The following is a 15,000-nucleotide window of genomic DNA, read 5'->3' as shown; positions in this document are numbered from 1 at the left end:
GCTCTCCAGTGGCTGAACCTGACCTCCACCGACAAGGTGGCCCAGGTACACAACCTGTGTCTGCCCTATCTGGCACTTGGTGGCCTTGATAGTGAGACCTGCTGCTTGCAGTGCCTCTAATGTCTTCCGCAGGTGGACCAGGTGATCCTCCCAGGTGGAGCTAAAGACAGCGATATCGTCAAGATACGCCGCACAGAAGTCATCCAGCCCAGTAAGGACATGATTCACCAACCGTTGGAAGGTGGCAGGTGCATTTTTCAGACCAAAGGGCATCACCACGAACTGATAATGCCCACCAGGGGTTGAAAATGCTGTTTTAGGCTTGGCGTCCTCAGCTAACCTGATTTGCCAATACCCAGCTGTCAGGTCAAACGTACTTAAGTAGTTGGCCGAAGCCAGCCTATCAATAAGCTCGTCTGCCCTTGGTATTGGGTGGGCGTCAGTCTTAGTGACTGCATTGAGACCCCTGTAGTCTACGCAAAACCTCATCTCTCTCTTACCACCCTGGGTGTGAGGTTTCGGCACTAGAACTACGGGACTAGCCCAAGGGCTATCCGAGGGTTCAATGACTCCCAGCTCCAACATTTTCTGCACCTCACTTTTGATGCAGTCTCTGACGTGATCAGGCTGCCTGTAGATTTTACTCTTTACGGGCAGGCTGTCACCAGTGTCGACCTCGTGGGTGCACCAATCGGTCTGACTGGGTGTCAGAGAAAACAGATGTCGGAACGACTGAAGAACCTGTTTACAGTCGCTCTGTTGATGGTCGGAGAGGCTGCCGCAAAAGACAACACCATCTACCGAGCCATCGTCAGGATTCTGAGAGAGCAGGTCGGGGAGAGGGTCACTCTCCTCCTCCTGTCCCTCATCTATGGCCATGAGCAAACTCATGTCCTTCCTGTCGACATATGCTTTTAGCCTGTTGACATGAAGCACCCTGTGGGGGCTCCGGGGAGTTCCTAGGTCGACCAGGTAGGTGACCTCTCCCTTTTTTTCCAGGATTGTGTGGGGCCCGGACCATTTGTCCTTGAGTGCTGCTGGGGCCACTGGCTCCAACACCCACACCTTCTGTCCGGGCTGGTAAACAGTCAAGACAGCCTTTTGGTCATGCCAAGCTTTTTGGAGTTCTTGGCTGGCCTTAAGGTTTTCAGATGCCTTTTCCATGTACTCAGCCATCCGCGAGCGGAGGCCAAGCACATAGTCCACTATGTTGGTTGCAGGCTTTTTGAGAGGTCTCTCCCATCCTTCCTTCACCAAACACAGGGGTCCTCTTACAGGATGCCCGTACAAAAGTTCAAAAGGGCTGTAGCCAACCCCCTTCTGTGGGACTTCTCTGTAGGCGAACAAGAGGCAGGGGATCAGGACGTCCCATCTACGCCGAAGCTTTTCCGGTAGTCCATGAATCATCCCTTTTAGGGTCCTGTTGAATCTCTCAACAAGCCCATTGCATTGTGGATGATAGGGTGTGGTGAACTTGTAGTTGACACCACATTCCTTCCACATAGCAGTTAAATAGCTCGACATAAAGTTTGCACCTCTGTCGGAGACGACCTCCTTAGGGAAGCCCACTCTGGAGAATACTCCAACTAGGGCTCTTGCCACAACAGGTGCTGTAGTGGTCCTAAGGGGAATAGCTTCAGGATACCTGGTGGCATGATCCACTACCACCAGTATAAACGTGTGCCCTGATGCTGTCGGTGGTTCCATGGGACCGACGATGTCGATCCCCACCCGTTCAAAGGGCACCCCCACCACAGGCATTGGTATAAGGGGGGCCTTTGTCGTGCCACCTGACTTACCACTGGCTTGGCAAGTGACACAGGAGCGGCAAAACTCCTTGGTATCTTCGTTCATGTGCGGCCAGTGAAAGTGCGAGACAAGCCTGTCCCACGTTTTCGTCTGGCCTAAGTGACCTGCTAAGGGAATCTCGTGGGCCAAGGTAAGTAGGAAACCACGCTGAGACAAGGGGACGACCAGCCTCCTGGTCATGCCAGGCTTGGGGTCTCTTGCCTCAGTGTACAGGAGTCCATCTTCCCAGTATACCTTGTGGGTACCTGTGGCGTTCCCAGCAGCCTCAGCAGCAGCCTGCTGTCTGAGGGGTTCAAGAGAAGGGCAGTCTAATTGGTCCTTCCCCAGATCTTCCCTTGAGGGTCCCCCTGAGCCCAAGAATTCAACTTGATCAAGTTCGAACTCTCTCGGCTCAGTTTCCCTCAATTCCTGTAGGTCAGCCTCCTCTGAGACTTGATCCTCGACCTGGGGCAAGGGGGAAGGCGCAGCCTTAACCCTACTGCTCTTTTTCTTGGGAGGTGTCTGGTCCGTTGTTCCAGGATCCAGCACCTGTTCAGTGGGGCATTTCCTGACCTGTGACCTAGTCACAGCGAACACATGTGCTGGCAAACCTAACATTTCCATGTGAGTCCGGTGCTCCACTTCTGACCATTGTGACGACTCCAAATCATTGCCCAACAAACAATCCACTGGGAGGTCTGGACTAACTACAACCTTCTTTTGGCCAGTTACCCCTCCCCAGGAGAAAGCTACAATTGCCATACTGTGATTGGTAGTGACATTGCTTGCATTGGTCACCAGGAATTCTGTACCTGGCATGATCTGTCCAGGGTCCACGAAGTTAGGCGTCACCATGGTGACGCTGGCACAAGTGTCCCTATAGGCCTGAGCCATCTTTCCATTGATAAAAGGCGTCTGTCTGTATTTGCCCAACGTATTGGGGCTTACGTCAGGGGACACGTCCGCGTCCCCAGTACTGACAAGGACAGCCTGAGTGAGTGTGCCAACTAAGTTGTCACGCCCCTCAGAACCCAGGGTTAACCCTACTAAACCCTTGGGAGGCGCACTACCACTGCTGACTGTACTAGGGGGCACAGGTGCCTTAGGGGCTGCAGTGGCAGGAGTCTGCCCTCCTCCTTTCTTGGTGCACTCACTAAACCAGTGAGACTTACTTTTACAGTACTGGCACCATCGTTTGGATTGGCCTTCTTTCTTCTTTTGGGGAGCCTGACCCCCACCCTCTTTGGGTTGTTGGGGACCTGTCGAAGACTTCTGGTCATTTTGTTCCCCCTTAGAATCTTTACCCTTCTGGTCTGCTTTCTTCTGACCACCTTGATTCTGGCCCTGGTTCTGTTTAACTCTCGTACGAACCCATTTGTCTGCCTTCTGCCCCAATTCTTGAGGAGAGGTCAGATCCGAGTCGACAAGATGCTGATGCAACAACTGGTTCTGACAATTGTTTAAAATTTGTTCTCTCATCATCAAATTATACAATCCTTTGTAATCAGTAACCTTACTGCCCAGCAACCAGCCCTCAAAAGCCTTAGTGGCACAATCGACAAAATCAGACCAGTCTTGAGACTGCGTTTTCTGGGTATCCCTGAACAGCACCCTGTACTGTTCAGTGGTTAGGCCGAACCCTTCAACGAGTGTATTCTTCAAGACTTGGTAATTGTTGGCGTCCTCTACCCTTGTGGTGAGGAGCTTGTCTCTTCCTTTACCTTCAAAGGAGAGCCACAAGATAGCTGCCCACTGACTCTGGGGAACGCCTTGCACAGTGCAGGCCCTCTCCAAAGCAGTAATCCATTTGTGGATGTCGTCCCCTTGTTTAAAGGGGGGCACTATCTTCCCAAGGTGTTTCGTATCGAAACTCTTTTCCCTATTACTAGGTATATTGCTGCCACCAGTGGGGACTGTCCCACTTAACTGTTGCTCTCTAGCGAAAGCAAGCTTTTCCTTGGCCAGGGCAAGTTCTTCCCTTTCGATCCGCAGATTAGCTGCCCTTTCTTTCGCTTCGTACACTCTCCTCTGAGGGGACGTCATCCCTCTTTGAGAAGAGTTGTGAGAGCCGTTGGTATGAAGGGATCTGCCAGAGCCTCTTGATAGAGATCTGGCTCGTCCATTCCCCATGTTAAGCTGACCTGATAGTGGCCCCAGGGGTCCCCCAGTACCGTTATCATGTCTGCTTAAGTTGGACCTGCTTAGTCTGCCGACTTCTACCTGTCCCTTATCTGCCTCGTCCCCTGAGAGATCCTCATCCTCATCCTCCTCCACATCCTCGTTCTCGGTTGCGAGGTGAATGAGGTCAGGATCGTCCCGGGTTCCCTCGAGGGGAGGCATGTCTCCTTCTGGATTAGAAGAGCTACGAAGTTTCTCAGCTCTCCTGGCATCATAAGTCTCCAAGAGACCAATCAGAAAGGACGTTGTGGGGTTAGACCCCTGCTGAATCTTCCGGGAGTGACACAATCGTCTTAACTCCTTGAAGCTCAGCACAGTATATCCTGAAGGGATGACCTGTGGAGGGTCAACTGACACAAGGGGAGACTCGGGGTTTCCTCCTTGGCCCGACATACTGTTTCTAGTGTGGTGTAAGTGATGCACCTACCTACACTACGTGTTTTCCTACTTTTCCCTTGCTAAGAGCTGTAGCCAAGGTGTGCTAAGCCTTGAGGAGCTACAACAGCCGGTTCAGTAGAACTCAGAGTATTCTAAGCTTTAGTTATATGTACTAACAGTACTTGTGCGATCTTTCAACAAGATATTCTTAGGATACGTGTGGTAAAACAACAGCAAGCTCAAATCCCAACCGCTGCTCACCAATGTGAGAAGTTGGCCCGATATGCAACGTTCGCTATTCTAGCGACCGCTATGTATCGTTCCAACGACCCTTATGGTGTTTGGTTGTAAGTCAACCTATAGACCAGCTATCCTAGTAGCGTGGATACGAGCAGTCTAAGGCTAAAGACTCGAGAGGGCGCGTTAAGCCAGCTGTTTACCACACATGTACCCCTTGAACACCCAGTGAAAGGACACCACACAAGTGTTATGAAAATAAACAGTATATTTATTAAGAATCACAACAGCCCTGTACTCTTTATGAGGACAGGGTACTAAGCACAAACCAAATCTCTTTAGCAAATACTTCAAGTGCACAGTTTGAAGACAAGTGTCCGAGGACACGGAAAGGTTAAGGCAAGTCGGAAGCGAGGGACTCGGGACCCTAGAGTAAGGAGGCTATGCAGGCACCGAAATGCCGAGTTACCTAGCCACGAGGGCTGCGGCTGCACAAGTCTTACAGGCGTCGGGGTCTTCGCTGACGAGCCAGGAGCCGGAAGAAAAGGAGTTGCTGGCCGGCGACCAGTGATGAATAGTTCGTAGAGATCCAAGCCTGGATCGGAGATTGATGAAACCTGAAAGCAGAGGGGACCAAGTTCGTACTACTAGCCAGTAGTCAGAGGGTACCAGGAAGGCACCAGTTGGCCGTCACCTCGACCAGGTGAGTGGGCGACGCTAGGCTCTGCAGTCTCACGGACCAGGAGGCGTTGTCGGCGACCACGGTGGAGGTGCGAGCTGTCCCACGACGGATGTCGCTGTCGGCGTCTTGAGTGGACCAGGAGGGTCCGGGGTGCTTCTCAAAAGATGGAAGCAAGGGCCAGTCTGGAGCAACCAGACCGGCAGTGTTGATTCTTGGTCGTCGTCACAGAAGGGCACAAGCCAGCGGCTAGTGACCAGACAACGTGCTGAGCAGCGAGCAGAAGGGCCCCACGCAGATCGTGGAGATACTGGGGGGCTGCACTTCGGTGCTAGAGCGGCTCAGGGTCGGGGCTTCTCGGACCCCAGAGCACTCACCAGAGAGTTATCTCGATGGTCGTGCTGGTTTTTAAGAGCGTGCAGGTTCTGATGATGGCCGGTCCCTCGAGGTCTCGTCGCACCCACAGATCACAGCTGAGCTGATGACGTGGGTAGAGGTCAGAGGTGCCAGGGAAGCCGGTTCTCGTCGAGCTGGGCCGTCGGATTCCTTGAGGAAGGACTTACAGCAAACCGCAGAGTTCTTAGATGGTGCCCGCTGATGCAGGGTGACTACTCCTTAGTCACAAGGGAGAAATCTTAAGAAGAGTCTTGAAGTCCTTTCGTAGAAAGTATTCTTGATTCAAAGATGATCTAATTTGGAAGGGTCCCCGCTCCGGCCTTTATCCTAAAGAAAGGGGTGGGAACATGACTAGGTCCTGCCCTAAGGGTGGGACCAGGAAGGGGGGTAGTTACACCCCTCTCCCCTGCCGGACTTTCCCCAGGCCAGGGCTGTCGCCCCTGGAACTGGTTCTAACCGGCAGATGCGTAGTGAGCACCGGGGTGCCACTCCGCATTCACCTTCTCGCAAAAGCCCTACCTACCCAGAATACACAAACCCTGTCTGGGACGGTGCGAACACCGCCCTTGACAGGAAACCCTTTGTCCAAGTGCTCCTCGCTGGAAGGACTCCCAGCAGCAGGAGGTCAGACTTGTGTCTGTGGTGGCAGCATCCATTTTGTGGAACTGAGGCCTTCGTTAACTTTAACCGGGGTTCACAGTTACGTACATGTCGTGTCCCTCTAGAAGGGCGGAATGCTAACCTCGTCGCCAGAGTTGGTGAGAGGACAGCATCCCGATTCGTATGACACCTTACTCGACATGTCTTGATAACGCGACACCGAAGTTACCGATATGGTACGCGTTATCATGGAACAGCCATTGGGTCTTGATTCCGCAAGCTGCAACCGGGCTCGGCTCGGGCCAGAGCTTAGTTCACGCGAGCCCATGCACTCTGCCTTCAGGATTGTCAAGGCCTGCCATAGGAGTGACTGATAGGGACTCGGGTGTCCATTGGAGGGTTAGATATAGGGCTACTATATCTACAGCAAAGGGTGATTACACGACTTTGCCCCAGCTGTCATGCAGCCAGTTGTGTCAAATTTAGGAGGCCAGTCAGGGGTGGCATAATACATGCTGCAGCCCCTGGCGGCCCTGGATACACCTACGCCCTGGGTTACAGGGTCTGATAAGGTGGCCCAGTACCAATTGGTATATGCACCTAGGGTACATCTCGTAATTTAGAGAGAGAACAGCCAGGCTGTGGGTCTGATTGGCAGGCCCACAGCCAGAGAAAGTCGTAAACCAGTGAAACAAAAGCGAAAAATCTGGGTGATCATGGGATTGCAGACCCTACTCTCCTACACCGGGTCATCTGGTCGCCTGGCTGCGCGACCAGATGGCCCTGCAGGCAGGGGGGCGACCAGATGGCCCTGCGGGCTGGGCGACCAGATGGCCCTGCGGGCTGGGCGACCAGATGGCCCTGCGGGCTGGCGGCCGGGCTAACTCCAACTTTTGTCCTCCCCCAAGGTTCTGTAAGCCCCCACTACGTGGGGGCTTAATAGTCGACAAAAATGGGCTCCCCGGGCAGGCCGTCGGGGAGAGGACGTGGCCGGGGCTTAACCCTCCTTGGTTCCGGCCCAGGGTCCGGGTCCGGGTCCTGGGGACAGGGGGGTCCGCCGGGAGTCTCTCCCCGGGCCTGGCTAGGGTTGGTAGGCTGGGCCTGGGGCCTGGGACCTGGGACCTGGGGCCTGGGGCCTGGGGCCTGGTGGCTGGGGCTTGGGGCCTGGGGCCTGGGGCTTGGGGCCTGGGGCCTGGGGCCTGAGCTCTGTCCTGCAAGCCGGCCGAGGTTCCGGGCGTTCATCGGGGCCAAGGGAGGCTGGCTAGGGTTTCGGAATCAGGGACCGGGCCCGGGGCCTGAGCTCCGTCCGGCCGGCCATGGGCTTGCTGGAGCTTCCCCGTCCTGCAAGCCGGGGTTCCAGGCGTTCATCCGAGCCAAGGGAGGCTCTCCCCGGCCTGGCTAGGGTTTCAGAAGCAGGGACCGGGAGCGGGCCCGGGGCTTGGGCCCCGTCCGGCAGGGCCCGGTGGTGCGGGAATAACCCTCCGTCCTGCAGCCCTGGAGCCCCCCCCCGGAGCCCTGCAGCCCTGCTGCCCTGCAGCTCTGGAGCCCGTGAGCCCTGGAGCCCGCCGAGGAGCCCTGCAGCCCCGTAGCCCTGGAGCCCCCGCGCCCGGCAGCCCTGGAGCCCCCGAGCCCGGCAGCCCCGAAGCCCTGCAGCCCACGGAGCCCTGCAGCCCCCGCGAGCCCTGTAGCCCTGCAGCCCAGGGGAGGCTCTCCCGGGCCTGGCCTAGGGTTCGGGAGCCGGGCCTGGGACCGGGCCCGGGGCTCGGGTTCCCCTCCGGCAGGCCCTGGGGTGTGGGAACCACTCCGTCCTGCAAGCCGGTCCGGGCGCCGGGGACGGAGGGTCCACCAGGGCCCAGGGAGGCTCTCGGGGCAGGCAGATTAGCGTCCTTTCGGTCCCCGTCATCTGGTCGGCCCACTCCCCTCAGCCATCTGGTCGCCCGCAATGCTTTCCTATAAGGGCGACTAGATGGCCGGGCTTCCCTGGAAGTCCCGATGGGGTGCCATTTGCCTCCCGGATCCCAGCCAGGGCTCCAGGAGGTCGGGCACGTTTGCGCCCTGGGTCCCCTCTGTCACCTCGAGTGCACGGATTACAAGAAAGGGGGGTAATTTTCCTCCGGATTAGTAGGTGCAAGGGTATGCCCAAACACCCTCCCGGGGCTGGTGGTTCCCTGCCGGGGACCAGATGGGATGTGCCCCGGGCAACACCTCCCAGGTGTCCGGGGCTCCCTCCTCCGACCCGCGGCGTGGGCAAGAGCCCGGGACGGGCTCCATGGGTCCCGGGCCCTGCAACCCCGGAGTCCCAGAGCCCTGCTGCCCTGGAGCCCTGCAGCCCCTGAGCCCTGGAGCCCAGCAGCCCAGCAGCCCCGGAGCCCCGGAGCCCTGCTGCCCTGGAGCCCTGCAGCCCCCCGAGCCCTGGAGCCCCGGAGCCCCGGAGCCCCGGAGCCCCGGAGCCCCGGAGCCCTGCAGCCGTCGAGCCCTACAGGCCCGGGGCAGGCAGATTGGGCGTCATTTCGGTCCCGGCCATCTGGTCTCCAGGATCGCCTCGGCCATCTGGTCGCCCGCAATGCTTTCCTATGGAGGCGACTAGATGGCCGGACTTCCCTGGAAGTCCCGATGGGGTGCCATTTGCCTCCCGGATCCCAGCCAGGGCTCCAGGAGGTCGGGCACGTTTGCGCCCTGGGTCCCCTCCGTCACCTCGAGTGCACGGATTACAAGAAAGGGGGGTAATTTTCCTCCGGATTAGTAGGTGCAAGGGTATGCCCAGGCACCCTCCCGGGGCTGGTGGTTCCCTGCCGGGGACCAGATGGGATGTGCCCCGGGCAACACCTCCCAGGTGTCCGGGGCTCCCTCCTCCGACCCGCGGCGTGGGCAAGAGCCCGGGACGGGCTCCATGGGTCCCGGGCCCTGCAACCCCGGAACCCTGCTGCCCCGGAGCCCTGCAGCCCCCGAGCCCTGGAGCCCAGCAGCCCCGGAGCCCTGCTGCCCTGGAGCCCTGGAGCCCTGGAGCCCTGGAGCCCGGAGCCCCGGAGCCCCGGAGCCCTGCAGCCGTCGAGCCCTGCAGTCCCCGAGTCCTACAGGCCCGGGGCAGGCAGATTGGGCGTCATTTCGGTCCCGGCCATCTGGTCGCCCCTTTCGCCTCGGCTATCTGGTCGCCTGCAATGCTTTCCTATGGGGGGCGACTAGATGGCCGGACTTCCCTGGAAGTCCCGATGGGGTGCCATTCGCCTCCCGGACCCCAGCAAGGGCTCCAGGAGGTCGGGCACGTTTGCGCCCTGGGTCCCCTCTGTCACCTTGTGTGCTCAGATTACAAGAAATGGGGGTCATTTTCCTCCGGATTGGTAGGGACAAGGTATTCTGGGACCCCCCTCGGCCCAGGGTTCCTCAGCCAGCAGCTGGACATGCCAGGATGCCGCCCCAGCCCCGGATCCGTCCCTGGGCCTGCCGCGTGGCAGGCAGCCCTGGATGGGGTCAGGGGGGCCCGGGCGGGCCCCGGGTCGGGTGCCATGGCCCTGGGCCCGGTCCCCCGGCCTGCCGCACTGCCAAAGGACCAGAACGGGGTTTCCTTCGAGCCCGGGGAGCCTCCCCTTGCTGGGCTGAGTTCAGGAGCTTCGGCCGGGGCCCCTGAGGGCCCGGGGAGGGCGGCCTCCCCATCCCGGGCTCTGTCCTTGGTCCTGCTGCGTGGCAGGGTGCCTGGGACGGGGTCCGGAGGGCCCGGGAAGGCGTCCCCTGCGTCTCCGTGCATCGGAGCCTAGGCTGGGTCCAGGTGCCCGTCCGGGCCCCTTGTCGGGTGCCACGGCCCTGGGCCTCCGGTCCCCACCTTGCCGTTCCCTGGCGCCAGTTCCCTTTTTCGTCGGGGCACAGAGTGGCACCGGCTGGCTTGACTCTCGTGCCCGGCCATCAGTTCTCTGGGATCCCCTCGGCCATCTGGTCTCCGGGATCCCCTCGGGCATCTGGTCTCCCGGATCCCCTCGGCCATCTGGTCTCCAGGATCGCCTCGGTCATCTGGTCTCCTGCAATGCTTTCCTATGGAAGCGACCAGATGGCCGAACTTCCCTGGAAGTCCCGATGAGGTGCCATTTGCCTCCCAGATCCCAGCGAGGGCTCCAGGAGGTCGGGTACCTTCGCGCCTTGGGTCTCCTCTGTCACTCGGTGCGCACGGATTCGAAGAAAGAGGGGTAGCCTTCCTCCGGATTACTAGGGACAAGGTATGCCCAGACACTTCTTGCAGTTCTCTGCCCAGGGGGGACCAGATGAGATGTGCCTGGGAAAAAACCTCCCTTCTCCAGGAGGCCAACGGCATGGCAAAGTACCCGGGAAGGGCTCAACGGGTCCCGGGCAGACCTCTCCCGGGCGTCCGGGGCACCCACCGGGCAGACCTCCCCCGGGGCACCCATCTCCAGGGGGCCAACGGCATGGCACAGTACCCGGGAAGGGCTCCACGGGTCCCGGGCAGACCTCCCCCAGGCGTCCGGGGCACCCATCTCCAGGAGGCCAACGGCATGGCAAAGTACCCGGGAAGGGCTCCTCGGGTCCCAGGCAGACCTCCCCCGGGCGTCCGGGGCACCCACCGGGCAGACCTCCCCCAGACGCGTCCGGGGTACCCATCTCCAGGAGGCCAGCGGCACGGCAAATTACCCGGGAAGGGCTCCACGGGTCCCGGGCAGTCCTCCCCCCCCCCCGGGCGTACGTGGTTGTCCGACAGATTCGGGCGGATGTGCTTTTACGAACCGGATCGGAATCGGCCCAAATAATAATAATCCACATTTGTAAAGCGCACAGTCACCCGTAAGGGTCGCTAGGGGCCGTCGGGAAGATTAAGCAAGCTATTGCCCAGAGTCACATGGTGCTGGGCTTTTCTGCCGCCGGCGCCGGGGATCGAACCGTGATCTCCAGATTCCGGAGTCAGCCGCCCCAGCCGCGGCGTCAGCTATTTCCCAGAGTGAAATGGTGCTGGGCTTTTCTGCCGCCGGCGCCGGGGATCGAACCGTGATCTCCAGATTCCGGAGTCAGCCGCCCTAGCCGCGGCGTCAGCTATTTCCCAGAGTGAAATGGTGCTGGGCTTTTCTGCCGCCGGCGCCGGGGATCGAACCGTGATCTCCAGATTCCGGAGTCAGCCGCCCCAGCCGCGGCGTCAGCTATTTCCCAGAGTGAAATGGTGCTGGGCTTTTCTGCCGCCGGCGCCGGGGATCGAACCGTGATCTCCAGATTCCAGAGTCAGCCGCCCTAGCCGCGGCGTCAGCTATTTCCCAGAGTGAAATGGTGCTGGGCTTTTCTGCCGCCGGCGCCGGGGATCGAACCGTGATCTCCAGATTCCGGAGTCAGCCGCCCCAGCCGCGGCGTCAGCTATTTCCCAGAGTGAAATGGTGCTGGGCTTTTCTGCCGCCGGCGCCGGGGATCGAACCGTGATCTCCAGATTCCGGAGTCAGCCGCCCTAGCCGCGGCGTCAGCTATTTCCCAGAGTGAAATGGTGCTGGGCTTTTCTGCCGCCGGCGCCGGGGATCGAACCGTGAATACCGCGTTGTAATGGTACGCGTTGTAACAACATACATCCTCACGGTATGCACCCGTTACAACGCATCTTTTACTCCGCACTACCACTACAACGCGGGCATTACAACGCATACCGTTACAACGCATTGCGCTGGGGGGCGCTCTAGGATAAGAGGTAAGTTTAATTTACTATCCAACTGGTCCTGGTGAGCACCTCCCAGGCCGGATTTTTGGGATATCCCCATCTGGGGAATCACGGTTCGATCCCCGGCGCCGGCGGCAGATCAGAGTGCCCAGGACGGGGTCCGCGGGTCCCGGGCAGTCCTCCCTTCGGGCGTCCGTGCCTGAGAGCTCCGGTGGTCCACCCCGCGCCTGAGGCCCAGCCGGGGTCCCGGAGCCCTGCCTTGCGTGGGCAGGCAGGCAGGAGCCCTACCGCGAAGGCTCGGGGTGGGAAGCACTTTCGATCCCAGCCATCTGGTCTCACGCAATGCTTTCCAATGGGGCGACCAGGTGGCCGGGGTTCCCTGGAAGTCCCGATGAGGTGCCATTTGCCTCCCCGATCCCAGCGAGGGCTCCAGGAGGTCGGGTACTTTCGCGCCTTGGGTCCCCTCTGTCACCTCATGTGCACGGATTAAAAGAAAAGAGGGTGATTTTCCTCCGGATTACTAGGGAGAGGGTCAGTCAGACCTCCGTGTGGTATGGTGATTCTGAATCAGGGGAAGGCAGGACACCCCTCCCAGGCTGGTGAGTGGGACTCCATGATTGGAATAGGCACCGAGGCGAAAATTATCAGTTCCGTGGGATTTTGAGCCCAAGACCCGCCGAGGCGGGGAATCGAACCCTGGTCCCGGGCTAGACCTCTGCATCAGGGTCTGACTCGCTAACCATTGAGCCACACTTCTCCACTGCATGGCCGAGTGCCCGGGACGGGCCTTCACTTTCGCGTCCGCCCTGCAGATGGTCTTTCCTGTCCGTTGCCACCGCGGACGGTCTTTCCCGTCCGCCATCATAATCGGCCCCATCGTCCTGGCTATGTTAAGGGTGACCCGTTAAGCCTGGGGTAAATTAGGATGGCGGATGGTCTTTCCCGTCCGCCGCGGACGGACGGAGGCAGGCAGGCAGGAAAGGCAGGCAGGCAGGCAGGCAGGAGCCCTACCACGAAGGCTCGGGGTGTGAAGCACTTTCGATCCCGGCCATCTGGTCGCACGGTACCGCTCGGGCATCTGGTCGCACGCAATGCTTTCCAATGGGGGAGACCAGATGGCCAAACTTCCCTGGAAGTCCCGATGAGGTGCCATTTGCCTCCCGGATCCCAGGAAGGGCTCCAGGAGGTCGGGTACTTTTGCGCCTTGGGTCCCCTCTGTCACCTCGAGTGCACGGATTACAAGAAAGGGGGGTAATTTTCCTCCGGATTAGTAGGGAGAGGGTCAGTCAGACCTCCGTGTGGTCTTGCGATTCTGAATCAGGGGAAGGCAGGACCTGGGCATGCCCGCCGGGGCCCCCAGGGGCCCGGGTATGTACCTGCCGCTCAGCCCCCTTGCCGATGGGCCTTTTCCTCTGAGTTTGCTCAGGCAGGCCTCCGCGAGGTCTGGCCATGCTGAGACAGGGCCAGGCAGCACCCGGGCCAGCCCGCCGGGGCCCCCAGGGGCCCGGGAACGCACCTGCCTCTCAGCCCCTTCCCGATGGTTCCTTTTCTCCGAGTTTTTTCCTACATTCCGACCTCCGATAGGTCTGGCGGTTCTGAATCCGGGGATGGCAGGACCCGGGCCCACCCGCCGGGGCCCCCAGGGGCCCGGGTACGAACCTGCCTCTCAGCCCCATCGCCGATGGGCCTTTTCCTCCGAGTTTGCTCAGGCAGGCCTCCGTGAGGTCTGGCCATGCTGAGACGGGGCCAGGCAGCACCCGGGCCCGCCTGCCTGTGCTGGCGGTCCCCTTCCTGGGGACCAGATGGGATGTGCCCCGGGCAACACCTCCCAGGCATCCGGGGCTCCCTCCTCCGACCCGCGGCGTGGGGAAGAGCCTGGGACGGGCTCCATGGGTCCTGGGACGGGCTCCATGGGTCCCGGGCCCTGCAACCCCAGAGCCCTGCTGCTCTGGAGCCCTGCAGCCCGCGATCCCTGGAGCCCCGGATCCCCGGAGCCCCGGAGCCCTGCAGCCGTGGAGCCCTGCAGTCCCAGAGCCCTGCAGTCCCGGAGCCCAGGGGCCCCCGCAGCTCCTGAGCCCTACAGGCCCGGGGCAGACAGATTGGCGTCATTTCGTTCCTGGCCATCTGGTCGCCCCTCTCGCCTCGGCCATCTGGTCGCCCGCAATGCTTTCCTATGGTGTGACCAGATGGCCGGACTTCCCTGGAAGTCCCGATGGGGTGCCACTCGCCTCCCAGGTCCCAGCGAGGGCTCCAGGAGGTCGGGCACTTTTGCGCCCTGGGTCCCCTCTGTCACCTCGTGTGCACGGATTACAAGAAATGGGGGTAATTTTCCTCCGGATTGGTAGGGACAAGGTATTCTGGGACCCCCCTCGGCCTAGCGGTCCTCAGCCGGCAGCTGGACATGTCAGGTTGCCGCCCCAGCCCCGGATCCGTCCCTGGGCCTGCCGCGTGGCAGGAAGCCCTGGATGGGGTCCGGGGGCCCGGCCGGGCCCCGGGTCGGGTGCCCCGGCCCTGGGCCCGGTCCCCCGGCATGCCGCACTGACAAAGGACCAGGACGTGGTTTCCTTCGAGCCCGGGGAGCCTCCCCTCGCTCGGCTGAGTTCAGCAGCTCCGGCCGGGGCCCCTGAGGGCCCGGGGAGGGCGGCCTCCCCATCCCGGGCTCTGTCCTTGGTCCTGCTGCGTGGCAGGGTGCCCGGGACGGGATCCGGAGGGCCCGGGAAGGCTTCCCCTGCGCCTCCGGGCTTGGGAGCCCAGGGGCCCGGCCGGGCCCCGGGTCGTGTGCTACGGCCCTGGGCGCCGTCCACCGACATGCCACACTGCCAAAGCCCCGGGACGGGGCTCTGTTGTGCCCGGAAAGCCTCCCCTTGCCGGGCTGAGTTCAGGAGCTTCGGCCTGGGGCCCCCGAGGGCCCGGGGAGGGCGGCCTCCCCATCCCGGGCTCTGTCCTTGGTCCTGCTGCGTGGCAGGGTGCCCGGGACGGGGTCCGGAGGGCCCGGGGAGGCTTCCCCTGTGCCTCCGGGCCCGGGAGCCCCGGCTGGGTCCAGGGGCCCGGCCGGGCCCCGGGTTGTGTGCTACGGCCCTGGGCGCCGTCCACCGACATGCCACACTGC

The sequence above is a fragment of the Lissotriton vulgaris genome, unplaced genomic scaffold (genome assembly GCF_964263255.1).
Source record: "Lissotriton vulgaris unplaced genomic scaffold, aLisVul1.2 SCAFFOLD_1197, whole genome shotgun sequence".
Classification (NCBI taxonomy): Eukaryota; Metazoa; Chordata; class Amphibia; order Caudata; family Salamandridae; genus Lissotriton; species Lissotriton vulgaris.
Note: the sequence above shows the minus strand (reverse complement) of the source record.